The following is a 13,836-nucleotide window of genomic DNA, read 5'->3' as shown; positions in this document are numbered from 1 at the left end:
CTGGGGAGAGCAACATGGAAGGACCTGAGGAAGATCAAACCCATACCATGATCTAGCATTTACTGTCTTATTTCATTTTCTTGTAGAAAAGTCTTTTTTTCTAGAGTAGATCCTGTCACTTTATGCCATGTGAACTGTGAAATGCAGGGCCCTGTGCTGAAAGCTGCCATTGACCCAAAGTGAAAAGACAAATAGCTGCAAAATGCTGACTGCCAAAAGATGTGATGGGAGTCAAATCCCACAGTAGTGGCTGGACCAGTGCAAGCCCCTGGTTATGTTCAGAGCAACACTGTGCTCTGATGTCATTTTGGAAACTAAATACATTTAAAGCAAGCCAAAAGAAACCAGCTCTTATCTCAGAGCAAGAGTATCCCCAGACTGCACTGCAGCCATACGGCAACAGTGGAGCCATGACACAGGAATAACTGGCAAACCTTTCCTGTGATGACAAGCCCTCAACTTGACACTCCCACTGGAGCACACATGGTTGGAGAGGCAAGGAGAGACAGAGGAGGGGAGGCCCATGAACAGGCAGGAGCAAGGGGCAGCTTCTGCACTATGTCCTCCATCTCCTTCCACTCATCTCAGGCAATGTTGCCTAGGCCTGTTGGTGCTGTTTGGTGAGAGGATGGCAGTCTCCTGGGACTCTCAGCTGTAAGCACACCTTCTGTTGCAGTAGCCAGAGTAGGGTAGGGAACTGTAGTGACCACAGTCATAGCCACAGCTACAGTAGGAGGAAAAAAATCACAGAATCTCCAAAAATTAAAAGAAGCTTTAGAAGTCATTTATTTCACCTTCTCTTCCCCTATTCAAAAGCAGGATCAAATTAAAATCTGCTCATGACAGGTGCTTGACACCCTATCCTTAAGGGATTTCTACTTCTGGACAGGTAGTTTAGTAGTTTATTTCTGTCTTGCTTCAGTCTTTACCAGCAGACTTTTTTTTTTCCCCCTGAAGATCCCAACTAAATTGGACTAATTTGCTATAGCTTCTTAGGAGCTCAGATGTGGTTCTATATACTGCACACTGAAACCTCTACTCGCCCCTGCTAAATGAATCATCAAACTGAGGTTTCCTACACAGGCAGTAGAGAAATACAGGACCCTCCAGAGAGTGGCATGAATAATCACTAACTAATTGCCCACTGGCTTAATTGAGGAATTAAAGGCAATTTTATTCCTACCTTTGTCACTTCAGCTAACCTATAAAGCTAATTATGTAGGCCTAAGAGAGGAATTTTGGGAATATGATCTCCTATAGACAGTATTAAGGCCCTTAGTCTACATACAGTGATATCAACAACCTTTTCCTGCATATTGTGTTTCAGTTCCTAGCCACAACTTTACTGTACAGACGCAAACTGCAGCTCACCAGTTGCACTGATATCTCTACCACTTAGTGTCTATGATACAATATGATTATCCAACACTTCCCTTCTGCAGCAATGTTGGCATTTTGAGCAGCATGAGCAGAAAAGTAATTGTGGACCAAAGGAAAGCAGAGACTGTTTCAGAGAAAATTTCCCTCTTTCTGGAAGGAAATGGAGAGAAGAAATGCAGACAGACCAATTATGTATGTGACAAAACATTTCTAACAGGTTGTCAACAGGTATAATTGGGTTGACAATCTATGTTCAAAGCTGGAGACTGATTTAGTACAAGCAGGAGATCTGTAATAGAATATGAAATTTTGCCCAGTGAGGTCATCTTAGAAGTGCTCCACACCAACAGTAACCCAAGGTCATTGCCCCCTGATGATCAGTTTGGCAGCCTGTGCTAAATAAGTGGATTGTCTCAGCTTGATTTCCAGTCATAAGGTGGTCACAGTGGGGAAATCCCTGTTATAATTAACAGTAATTGCAGCTACACCAGGAAGGCCTCAGGTACTTTCCTGAGAGATAGATGGGGATGGGAAGGGTACCTTCAGTGGGCAGTCACAGATAGATTGAGGCCATCTGTGCTGTGCTAGTCTTGCAGTAGACTAACTGGTAATGTCTGCACAATTTATTTGCAAATAGCAAAATTTGAAGCATGACTAGTTATTTCCATTTGCAGCATCTAGTTCTCAACAATCTGAGTACCAGCACAGCATTTTTACCAAAAAAGGAAAACATCAGCTTTGTGAAGAAGTCTTCCTCTTGTGTATTCCTACCACATAAGGGCAAAAAAAAGAGACCAAATTCAATCGGCCATGCTACAGAAAATGCAAAACAAACTCCCAGATCTGACAAGGAATTTGGTTTGTAGAAGCATCACCAAGATAATGCAAGTGACACTGGTGTTTCTAGCTCACACGCTGTGTTCTGTAGAGCCAGCTGCAGCTGGACTCTGCTTGGACAGCAGATGGTGTCCTACTGTAACACTAAGCTGCAGTGCGCTGAGAGGAATCTTAAACCAGCCTTTAAAACACTCTCCAGTTTCCATTTAATTACTTTAATTGGCTTCATAGGCTACAGAATAAAACTGATGGATCTGTTTAAACACTAGTCTGACTTTAAAAGTTTAGTGTGTCAAAACCAGTGACTTTGAAACATAGGTCACATTTCTGAGAGCATTTTCCAGTATTTAAAGGAACTTTGGTGCTGTAGTGTTAAGAATCCTTCTGAGGGTAAAGGGCATCAGAAGCCTCACACTTAACTGTGCCTTTGAAAATTTTCTCCTTACAGTATATGTTATCTGCACATAACAGTAAGAAATCTAAACTTACAGCTGTTCTGCTAAAGGAAATGTAAAATCTTATGAGCTCACATGAAAAAGGACCTTTTCTTTTCTCTCATGTGCTGTATAACATCGTATGTAGTAGGAGTCTGATCCCCACTGGAGCTCTCACATACCAACTTAGTACAATTAAAAATCTATAGGTAATATATTTATCCCTGATAAATTACATGCTATTGCTGCAATACTAAATCTGCTTTCATTCTGCATCCAAAGCCATTTTTCCTTATATGGTTGGTTTTGGCTTGATCTTTGGGATCTGCAGAAGCTCCCAGCACTTTGTGACAAATGAGGTGGACTGGATGGTTAGCAGAAATCTGTTATATGAAGAAACTACGAGTCTCCTGGTGCCAGTGGACTTCAGGAAGTATGTAGGTAGAAGTGAGAGATCCTCACAGGCTTGGAGCCTGTCAAAACGTTGCAAAGAGCCTGACTCATGCCTAAGCCTGGTTTAAAGCCACTCCTCCAGTGCTCCATTTTCACATCACTTACCGAATCACAGCTGTGGCCACAGTGGGGTCTGATGCACTGCCAGGGTCTGATGTACTGAGCAGACCAGAGTGACTCAGTTCAGGGTTATCTAAAGTTTGCAAGCCTAGATTGAATTTACTGTCACTGGGAGGGCAGAATTTGTTGGGAATCGTTTTGTCATTCATTCTGGGAGGTGATGAAATCTTTGCCTGTTGGAGCAGATAATCATCATCTTCTACAAGCAAACCCAGGCTGGGGCAGAGAAGTTACAAGTGGTGTGGTTTGCATGATCGCCACTGAATCACATTTTTCCTTTTTCACAAAGACCCTTGTAAAACTCTGCTCCCTTTCTGCTGTTTTGATAAGAAAATAATGATTTCTCTAGCCCCAAGTTATGGGAGCAGTCTCAAGGATCTTGGTAAGATTCTTCATATGAGAGAGCACTCTTGATCTGGTTCCTTAGAGCAATGGTTTAGTAGTAGTCATACAAACGAGATGCCTGGTTTTCAGAAAATGCCTTTATTTTCTGTCTCATGCCAAATCTGACAGAGGATGCAGAGGTCAATATTCTCCAAAAAAATACTCAAACAGCTTCCCCAAAAAGCAATAAAATGATGAAACCCAGAATCTGCAAATTGTGGTGATTTGTAGTGCTGTGATTTATAGCCCTGTTGGGTTCAGAGTGAATGATTTCTACAGAGACCAGTCCCTCTAATCGGAATTTTACAAGAAACGGATGTGCTAAAAGAAACAGAAAGCTAACAGGGCTTCTGGTTACATTTTCAGCCTGATTTATAGAGCTGTAAAACTCTCTGTATCAGGGAGCTGACACCAATTTCTAGAGAGCTGTGAACATTTGTTTTCATCTGATTTTCCTGCAGGGTTTCTAGGCCTACTTCATTCACAAAAGACCCCAGTGAAATCCATGTCGGGTGTAGGAGACTGTGGGATGCTGGTGTCACATGAGAGCTGGTAGCAAAGGAGAACCACTTTCATAGCTAAGCAAAAAGAATCTAATCCTGGGAACATCTGTTTTAGGGACTGAATTGTACTTTTAAGGATTCAGAAGTGGAAATGGAGCTGATGTGGGAGCAGGTACTACCAGGGCTGTTGTGGTGGTCTGGTCCAGCATGGCAAGAGGATGCTGTAAAACAGAGCAGTCCCCAAGCTAACGGCAAGCAGGTGGAGGTCAAAAGGCAAGTCTGGTGCTGCAGCAGCCATGTCACTGCAGTGTGACCACAGCACATGCACCTGCTAACAAAGGCTGTATCACCTGCATGAGGATGTGCTCAACAGCAGAGAAGCATGTTTATGAGGAGAGGGAGACCTGCAGAAAAGAATGGGGAATTAAACAGAGACAGAAGGTGCACCCTGGACAAGTTAGTGCCCATGACACGTCATGAAAACATGGTCAGACTGACCAGATGGGCAGAGAAGCACCCAGGAGCCTTGAACAAGAAGGGAGCAGCAGAAGTGCCATGGCCAGACTCTCCTGGAGATCCCACCAGGTCTATGCTACAGACAGAAATACACACTTAGAGGCAGCGTCCATGGCCACTCACAACAGTAAAATACCCCAAGGAGGACCAAACCAGCACATCCAGGTTAAGTGTAATGCCCAAGATGAGGGTGAGGAAGTAGAGAGGAACAGGACAAGGAATGAGGCAGGCACAAAGATCAAGAGATGAGACATTGAGTGCTCACGTCAAGAGTGGGGAGATCACTAGGAACTGTCCTTCTGGAAGTGAGCTCTGATTCACAGTGCCTCTGTGAAGATGCTAAATTATTTGACCCTCAGCACCTCAGCAGGGAAGAGCTCCACAGCTTGGGTCTCACTGGTTCTGCTCCTTCTTATAGCTAGAAATGTGTAGCAATGTTTGGCTTGTATAGTCATGCTCAAAAATAAGATGGTCTAAAAGTTAGAACCAAGTAATCTGAGGCTTCTTTTGAGAGGAAAAGTTGTTCCTTTCCAGCCAGCAAACCATGCATCAATCACAGGTTTTTATGGGTGCTTGAACTAGAATTCTATCCAAAGAGAGCTGCAGGAGATTCTAAGTGGCACAGAAAACCAGAAAATTACTTTAAAGCAGCACTTTTAAGCCTAGTGGCTCCTTAGAACTAAGGCCCTGATTATTCTGCATTCTAAGGCCCTCCACGTTCCAGGACAATTAGCAGAGTTGTGGGCAGGCACTACCATGCCCAGTTGGCACAGGTTTTAGGATCAAAGCCTGAGATATTTATGTGTTGGCAACAGGGTAGCATAAAATGGCAGGTTCTGCTGACGCAGCGCTCAAGAAAATGTTCTTACCTTGTTATGCTTTTTAAAGAAACCCAGTTGGTTACTTTATTATATCAAACTATTAAATAGTAAATCTGTTATTTTATAAATGGGTTTACTAATATGTCCATGTTATTTTGGGTTTAGGGTGTCAAATTAAAAAACTGTTATTAATTAATAAACCAAGGTGCATTTTACTGCACTAATAAGTGCAGCTCTAAAAATTTATTGCCACTTTCCAAGGGTTTACTTCCCTTATTTAGGGAAAAAAAAAAGTATTGGTGTCTTAAATTAATTATAAAGATCAAACCTACATGGAAAGGCCCTGATCCAGCAAAGGCATATGCTTAAGAGTAATTTAGCTGCATGAGTAACCTCATAGAATTCAGTGGGTGAGAGAGAAGCTGTGATCCGTGGAGCTCCTAATGTGGGTAAAGTTATTCATGGGCACAACTGTTTGCAGGACTGGAGCCAAATATAACACATACACAAATTCCCATCTAGAAGAAAAGGCAAATGAATACATAGTAAAACCCAGCTACACGTTATTGAATGTTCTAACAACTATATATATATTCAATAACAACTGCACCAGCACAAGCATGAGTTCAAAGATGCACAGGATCTGTAATTCATGGATAATAAATTGAGAGGTGGAATGAAATGCAAAAGCAAAGTAAACACAGTTTAATGCTCCTCATTTACTCTATTATTGAGTTTTATTTTAGATGTTCAATCCCTTTTATTTTTTTGCCTACTTCCTGTAGCTTTGGACACAAAATGCAGATGTTAGGCTGCTAAAAGAACATCTATTTTGGTTGTTCAAGATGTTTCAGAACACCTAAAGCAGATGCTTAGATGTCTAGTGTGGTCTGTAAGAAGTAGCCATTTCTGAAAATTAAGTTTCAAAGAGCCTTGTGCTCTACTTAGGACCCTGCCACAGAAATTGCCTATGCATTTTATATCAGACACCCACCAGCTAGAACATTAATACAGAGCGAGGTTTCTCCTTGCTTGCTCTCTCTGTGATCCCCGTAGGTTGTGAACTCTGTCCTGCAGAAGGACATGGCTCTCATGGGGAGAACGGGGACATTGCCCTTAAAGGTGAGTACATAGCCTCTGAACTCTTCAGGAGGGCAGGGAGGGGAGCACTGCTTGCTCTGAGCTAGGCTGTTGTGTTCTGTTCTAGCAGTGTTTTTTAAAAGAGTAATGCTGACTGACCTACCAGATGCTGAATTCAGCACTTCTCTGCCGCCGAGTTCAGGCTGAGTGACTCCACACCCTTACTTTAAGCTGAGCTTCCTTGGGAGTGCGTTGTGTAGCTGTTTAGCTTCCAGACTTTAGGAGGTGTTGTTATGCCTCCAGGAAAATGTGAAGTTCAACACAGGAGGACCAACTGCTTCTAGATGCAGAGAGCGTGCCAAATTGCTCTCTAAGATTTAGACACCTGTAGTTTACCTGTGCTCCAGGACAAGCAGAATCCAAGCGGCCAACAAGTCTCCTGCAATGCTGAAACCCTGCAGCTGGGAGAGACTGGATAGTTCCCTTTTTGGCCTGTCCTCCTTATTAAAATATATGTGAATACTTCAGTCCCCCTGGGCCAGGCTGTGGAAGCATTAAGCACTCTGCATGTTCTCCTTATGAATTGCCAGTAAAGTAGGTGGTTTGCAAATGTTTATGTTCCTGCACTTATTTTTCCCCTATGAAATAAATGCTGCCAGGCAGCAGCATAATACAAAGCACCCAGTGTCTTCTGCAACATTCTTGCTGCTGTTCACTGTAAACCGCATCTTTAGGGTTGGGTTTCCGCCTCTTCAGCTCCTTGTCACTCACCTGTGCTCTGGCAGTCTCTACGTGGGAGATGTTATGATATCTTTGCTCACCCACAAGATGCTTACTTCAGTCCCTCTGCATGGTAGCTGGCAATCTTCACTTTGCCTTTTTTTTTCCCCCAGAGTTTTCTCTCCAAGGTCACTCTCTCCCCTGATTGTGCTCACCTCCTGGAAGTACTTCTACTCCAGGTGCTACCACAGTATGGTAGGAGTATTACAAAAGGTGTAACTATTTTGATGAGCCTTTCTTCCTGGTGCCTGCTTGGGATGCACATTGCTGGTGACTGGGTCTTTTGTTCGTATACATAATATGCAAAGCATAAAAATGCTTGCTTTCTCTTTACACAGGAGGAAAAGAACATGATCAAGCCTTAGTAATCCCTTATTCCTCACTTGCAACTAGACTTGAAAATAAAAGATCCTATTCATATCAACAACGAGTTTTGTGAAAGGGCAATTGCCACTCTTCTCTTGGTGGCACCTTACAGAGTTCAATCTGATACAACTTTCTAACAGCCCCTCCTTTGCAATCTCCACTTTGACACTGCAACCATTAGTAAGGTTGAAGCTCTAGATCTCATTAGGCAACTGATACAGGATTTAAAATGTAGTAAAATGTTTTGTGACACAGCAAAGAGGGGCCTCTGTCACACACGGGTAGAAATGAGCAACGGGGTTAATGAGGAGCAGATAAGCCACTGCCACCTGTAAATGCCCCAAAATGTGAAGCCATATCATTGAGCAGGATACAACCATCTCACAGGTTAATCAGGGCTCATAAGAGGCCTGATCATGCCCATAGCTGTTTAAGCAGTGTGGCTGCTGCCACAGTTTATATCCAGGCTACATACTCACAGAGGATTCAAGGAGCTCTGTCTGAAGGGAGCAGACAGTAGAGATATAAGGGTTAATCATAGCTGGAGCAGGGGAAAACTGTATTGCTTTCTACTAGATCATCCAAAACAGTGCCCCTTCTGGATTTTCCCCTGCTTTGTGCAGCGATTTCTTTACTGTTTTTTTGAATGTGAGCTAACTTTTCTTATCAGTACCCAAAAAGCAAGTCCCTGTAGGGTCCCCACTGACAAATGCTGCCAGGCAGTCATGCCCTTGCCTCTGCTCTCAATGCAGTAATTAGAGAGATGCAATTTTCCAGTAGTGCTTGACAGCCTACATCAAAGGCACAGAAACTGTTTCTGGACATTGAAAAGATAAAATTCTAATACTAACTGATGCCTCCTCCAGTTTTTATTGCAGTTCAATGTAAACAGATGCTGCTGGTTTCAAAAGTGTCTGCTCAGACCTGTCAGAGTATATATATTGCAGCAGTGATATCTACTATAGTAAACACTGATATTTAGCATCACGTGTATGGACTTGATTCAATCATCTCTATGACATTAGCTCTGTGTGTGCCTACACATTCTTTACATGTACATGCATACAAATACAAACACATGCATAGGAATTAAATGGAAACTGTAACCCAATCTTAACCAGGGTTTTAAATTAATCATAATACACATACCCACTTACAAACATTGGGCTATATTTAACTTTCATATAAGCAGCATAGAGCTATTATCTTCTGTGGAGCTCTGCAGTTTATGAGTCAGCCCCAAAGCCTGTTAGTTAGCCGATGGAAAGACGCCACTGACTTTATTGGGCTTTGGACCAGACCCGAAGCCAACGGTTAATTGTCTCATATAATGTAACTTTCCCTTCCAGCAAACTTAAGATAAACTTAGATTCTAATTCCAATAACTCTCTATAATTTTTTCCAAACAAATTCCTTATGGAATGGAAATGCCCATTCTTGTTCTGGGCGTTTTTCAATGCCTTCGCATTTCTTTGTTTTGAAAATTGACTCAGTCATGTTAAACATTATGCAAGCTTGAAAAAGATCACAGCCTCCAACTATCCAAAAGTGAAATTCTCAAACACACATAGCTCAGGAATAAATGTCATTAGAAACTTCAAACTTGGCTGGTATTAAAGCCATCTTTGAGGAAGGGAAAACAATTCACATTTGAAGAAATTCAGCCTGGTGCTTTAGAAAGCAGGAACAGTTTAGGGTTACATGTCCATCTCAGCTTTCTCATTTTATTATATGCCCTGCACAACTTTCTATTTTCTTTCCAGGTTTTCTGACTTGGATTGATTTTGAGTAATGTACTTGAAAGATGCAATTATTTAGAGGGGAAATTAACATGCCTGCACTGAGCTTCTTGAATTAAAGGGAGATTTGTCTTAAGATCTGCATTTGAACTCCAAGCTAATAAAGCTGTTACGTTCATCTTAATTCAGGTATCATAGCTGACAGAACTGCAGTTAAAGACATTTCATTTCCAAGAGCTGGCTCTTGAAGAGTCATTTGACTAAAGATGCTGCCAATCCTCCTTTGAATAATGTCTAAACTAAAAATCTGATTAAAAAGCTCACATCCAAGCTTTCTGACCAGAGATATAGGACACGCGATTAATGCTTAGGCTCTCTATAAAAGGAATATGGCTGAAAGTTTTTAGCTGTGCTAATCACTACAGAGAGATTGCATTTGGATTACTATTTATACCAATACAGTTGCTATCTGATACAGTCACTAATGCATAGACATCATGCAGCTTTCTGCAGGCTCTCAGCTGCTGGGGATCTCACAGGGTACTCAAGTTTGGGCTCCTGGCTAAGAGGTAACAGGGATAATATCTCTCTTGAGTAGCCTACAGTCTCTGCATTGTCAAATTACATGTCTTGGAGGCAACATTTAACCCAAAGAAATTAATGCTTAGGAGTGTAAAAGTGTTTTGGAAACCACTGACTCCTACTCTTCTCTCCATCTATTCCAGCCCCATAGCACATACATTCTATTTTTCAACCTGTTATTAATATATTATTTATTTTTTAAAAATATATTAGTATGTATTGTTTATGTAGCCTCCTACCCAAAGAGGATTGACAATATCACAGGGGGGAAAAAAAATCTTTGGTCAGACTGACAACATCAATGACACCCCTCTGTCTCTCATGTGGGGATGTGGCTTTCACAGTAATCCACAGCTCCTTATGAGGTTTTGGAAAACACTGATGGCTTTAGTGAGTAGAGTGTGAGGAGCAGATGCTTCCCAGGACTAATGCACACAAGCTTGTCATAAAGTGAGAGCAAGTGTCAGAGCCCCAGAAAAATCTATTCCAGTTCTTTGCTGATGTAAGTGGAAACAGGGCCATTGGCATACCTTTAAATGCACTTACAGTGTAAGACAACCCCTTCTTGCTTTTAAAGTATCCCAGCCTTACTTCTGCATTTGTGTTAGCTGATGTTTGCATAATAATGCCAAATGCACACAGAAGTTGTATCAAAAGAAAGTTTCTCTTTCCTTCTAGGCTGTCTTTTAGAAACCCTTCTCTTTTCCTCCACTTCTGAGAGCTCTCTCGCAAAATTTGCAGTCTTCCGGTTAACATCATTTTGTCATCCCTTGCCACCAGATCTCTTTCCGTCCTTCTGTCACTTCCTTTGTCTGCCCCAGCTTCGATGGGAATGGACCAGAGACAGAATCATTTTTTAATTTTGAACGTTGCTCCCACCAAACTCCCTCTCAATGCTTGTCCCACAGCTCACTTCGCTCAGTAGCCTTGAACTCCATGTGAGAGTATGGGAGAGGGCTGTTTCTCTTTCACAGGGCTAAGCCAGAAGAAACGCTGAGTGTGTTGTTCACACCCCCATGAGAATCAGTAGCTGGCTGAGGGGAGTCCACACTAGGCAGCAACACAGAGGTGAGCTATTTGCAGACACTCACCTCCCGGTAAGAGTGCTCCGTGCTGCAGAGAGGTCCTCAGCTGCGGCCACTTCCCTAGATGAAAAGGACAGCTTTGCACGGTGGATTTATTGCACATTCCTGGTCACACGAGGGAGACTGTGTCCAGGTAGCTGCCTCTCTTGCTCTCCCTTTAATCACTGCAGGGTGGGAACCGGATCCAGCCTGGAGGGATAAAAGATCTCCGAGACGAAGAATTACAATGGAGTGGAGTTAATGTCAACCGGTTTACAGTTGTAAGCAAATCACTACCACATCTCTCTGTGCAGCATGTTACGATTTACTACTCGTAGTTAAATGAGTCAGAGCTGTTGCTTCTGGTTCTGCCTCCAGCTTCTCCTGCCGCAGAGCTGGACAGACAATAGGCCCGTGTTGCAGAGGGGCCGGGGGCCAGCCCCAAGGAGCTATGTTGCAATGCCCATTATCGCAATGCCTCATTTTTAGGCTCCCTGCTGTGGAACAGATTGCTCAGGCCAGGGACAGACACCACTGTGCTTCACACAAGGTGTGGAGGGAGTTAAAAGCTAATGAAAGGAAGTTTCAGGAATCCACATACTTCTTGAGTTAGAATGTGTATATTCTAATTTATACATAGTGGGACACAGCACTGTGGTAGGCAGAAAGAAAGTGTATTTCTACCACAAACTCTCTTGCAGTTACGTATCTAAGCCACATCAGCCTGGTTTTGTGGAAGATTAGGGACGGACAGGAGCACCTCCTAACTGCATCCAAGAGCTCACCGAGCACAGTATATTATATCCCAAATGAGAGATTTACTTGCCCGTCACCACTCTGCTGGATTGAATTTGAAAGGTCCTACGGCTCTGAGGAATGTCCTGGTGATGAGGCTATTTAAGCAGCCACTTTTTCTTGAATTCTCTGGCCACGTCCATGTGTAATGGAAAATCAAATGTATCATAAGGAGAGATAAGGAGCAATTATCTCTGTGTCTCTAGCTGGCGATAGGAACTTTCACTTTGCATACAAAATATCCGAGTTCAGCTCTTTACCTGAAATCAGGCAGTAAGGAGGAATTTCTCTGTGAAGGTGTCTAGCTGGTTTGTTCAACAGACCTTTCACTTCCCAGATCTTCAAGAAGAAAGTCTCAAGCTACTCAGGAAACGGACACAAGATGGTGAGCCTGGATTTAAGCATAAAAATACTACTGAGAAGCAGGTTCACTCCCTCCCATTCGCCTGGCCCTTTACAACGGGTAAATCAGGCAGCTTCCCTGCTCTTCCCTCTGCCTTCTGAAGGTTGTGTTCCCAGGCACAATCCTGAGCAGCAGGAGGCTGCTGCAGCTGTGCCTAGCTCACCCTCACTTCTGAACACAGCCTTTCAGCTCATAACTCGCTTGATCACCACGGAAAACGTTAGATAAAGCATTTAACAGGGCAGTGATTTGTGTTTCGACCTAAAGAGCGAATTCGGAAAGAAACCCTGAAACACCATAAACTGAGCGCAGAGAACAAATCCACGGTTTAACCCAAGATTTGCGCAGCAGGTTTTCCTGGTAATCTTCTTCTCTGGAGCTAAAACTAAAGGAGAAGTTTAGTTTAACGGCTTTTTTCCCCCTGTAACTCCCAAGACGCTATCTGCCCTCTCCTCTGACCCAGCCCAAAGAGGTGCCGAAGCCGGAGCTGAGAGCGGCGCCGCGGTATTCCCGAGCCCGCACCGAGCCGGTGCCGGGCAAGGACGCCAGGGAAGCTGCCGTCGTGTGCGGACAGCGGAGCCGTTCCGCTCCTTTGTGAGAATCAAAGTAGAAAAAAATGGCTTCCCTTTTATTTTGTGAGGGTGTTTGCTGCCTCCCCGTGCTCTGGCTACCGTGTGCTTTATTTCCGACCATCCGTGGAAAGTGTGGCACCGAGTCGCGGCCTCGTTCCCACGACTGGGGATGGCCGCGCAGCCCGGCCCGGAGCCCGCCGTGCCGAGGGGTGTGCTCGGGGCCCCTCTGCTTTCACTCCTCTGTCTGCCCAGGCTCTCCAGGACCGTGTGCGGAGATATGGGGGGGGGGGGCGGTGGGGGGGGGGGGGAGAGGAGGGGGGTACCGGAGTGACTGGGGAGGGGTGGCGGGGAAGAGGGGAATTATTAGGAAACTTTGCTTTGGCTACTCTCTATCCTGGGGGCTGCGTGGCGCCAGCACCCTCAAGTTGAAAGGAAAACAGTCATTCTCACTTCCAACTGCCCACTGAGATCCTTAAGGCGACAAAGACACAAAAGTGAGTTTTATTTGCTGGTAAGCCAGAGGCAAGAAAAAAGAAAAGCCAATTCCCCCTTAAAAAGAGCCGACAAATCCTTTTTGCTCTTTTGTGTGAGCTTTTCCTATTCACATGAAGCGTTCATCCGTGTGATTCCCAACTTATTGTCATTACTTAGTTATTAATTGTTCTCATCTGGGTTTAATTGAGCAACCAAGGACTTTAGCCCAAGGGTCAGGGGGAAAACTTAAAGCAAAGACATGTTCAATAGGAATCCTGAGTTTGGAATATCCATTCCGAGATGACATGCTGTAAAAATAAAATAATAACTAAAAACACTGCGGACAAAGCGGTGAGATGAAAGGAGTCCGGCTTGCCATCAGCCCCGCGCCGCAACGCCCAAAGGTGCGGGCGGAGGGGAGCGGGGTTTGCGGAGATCCGGCTCAAGGCGGTTCTCGATGTTTAAAACTTTTTTAAGGGCCTTTTTTTTTTTTTTTAACAGGATAAACCTGGCCTCCTGCGCGATTAGATCTT

This window comes from Melanerpes formicivorus, unplaced genomic scaffold, assembly GCF_026170545.1.
Source record: "Melanerpes formicivorus ecotype bairdi unplaced genomic scaffold, bMelFor1.0.p_v2 SCAF_18, whole genome shotgun sequence".
Taxonomy (NCBI): domain Eukaryota; kingdom Metazoa; phylum Chordata; class Aves; order Piciformes; family Picidae; genus Melanerpes; species Melanerpes formicivorus.
The sequence above is the reverse complement of the archived record's forward strand: the minus strand, read 5'-3'. Positions refer to the sequence as shown.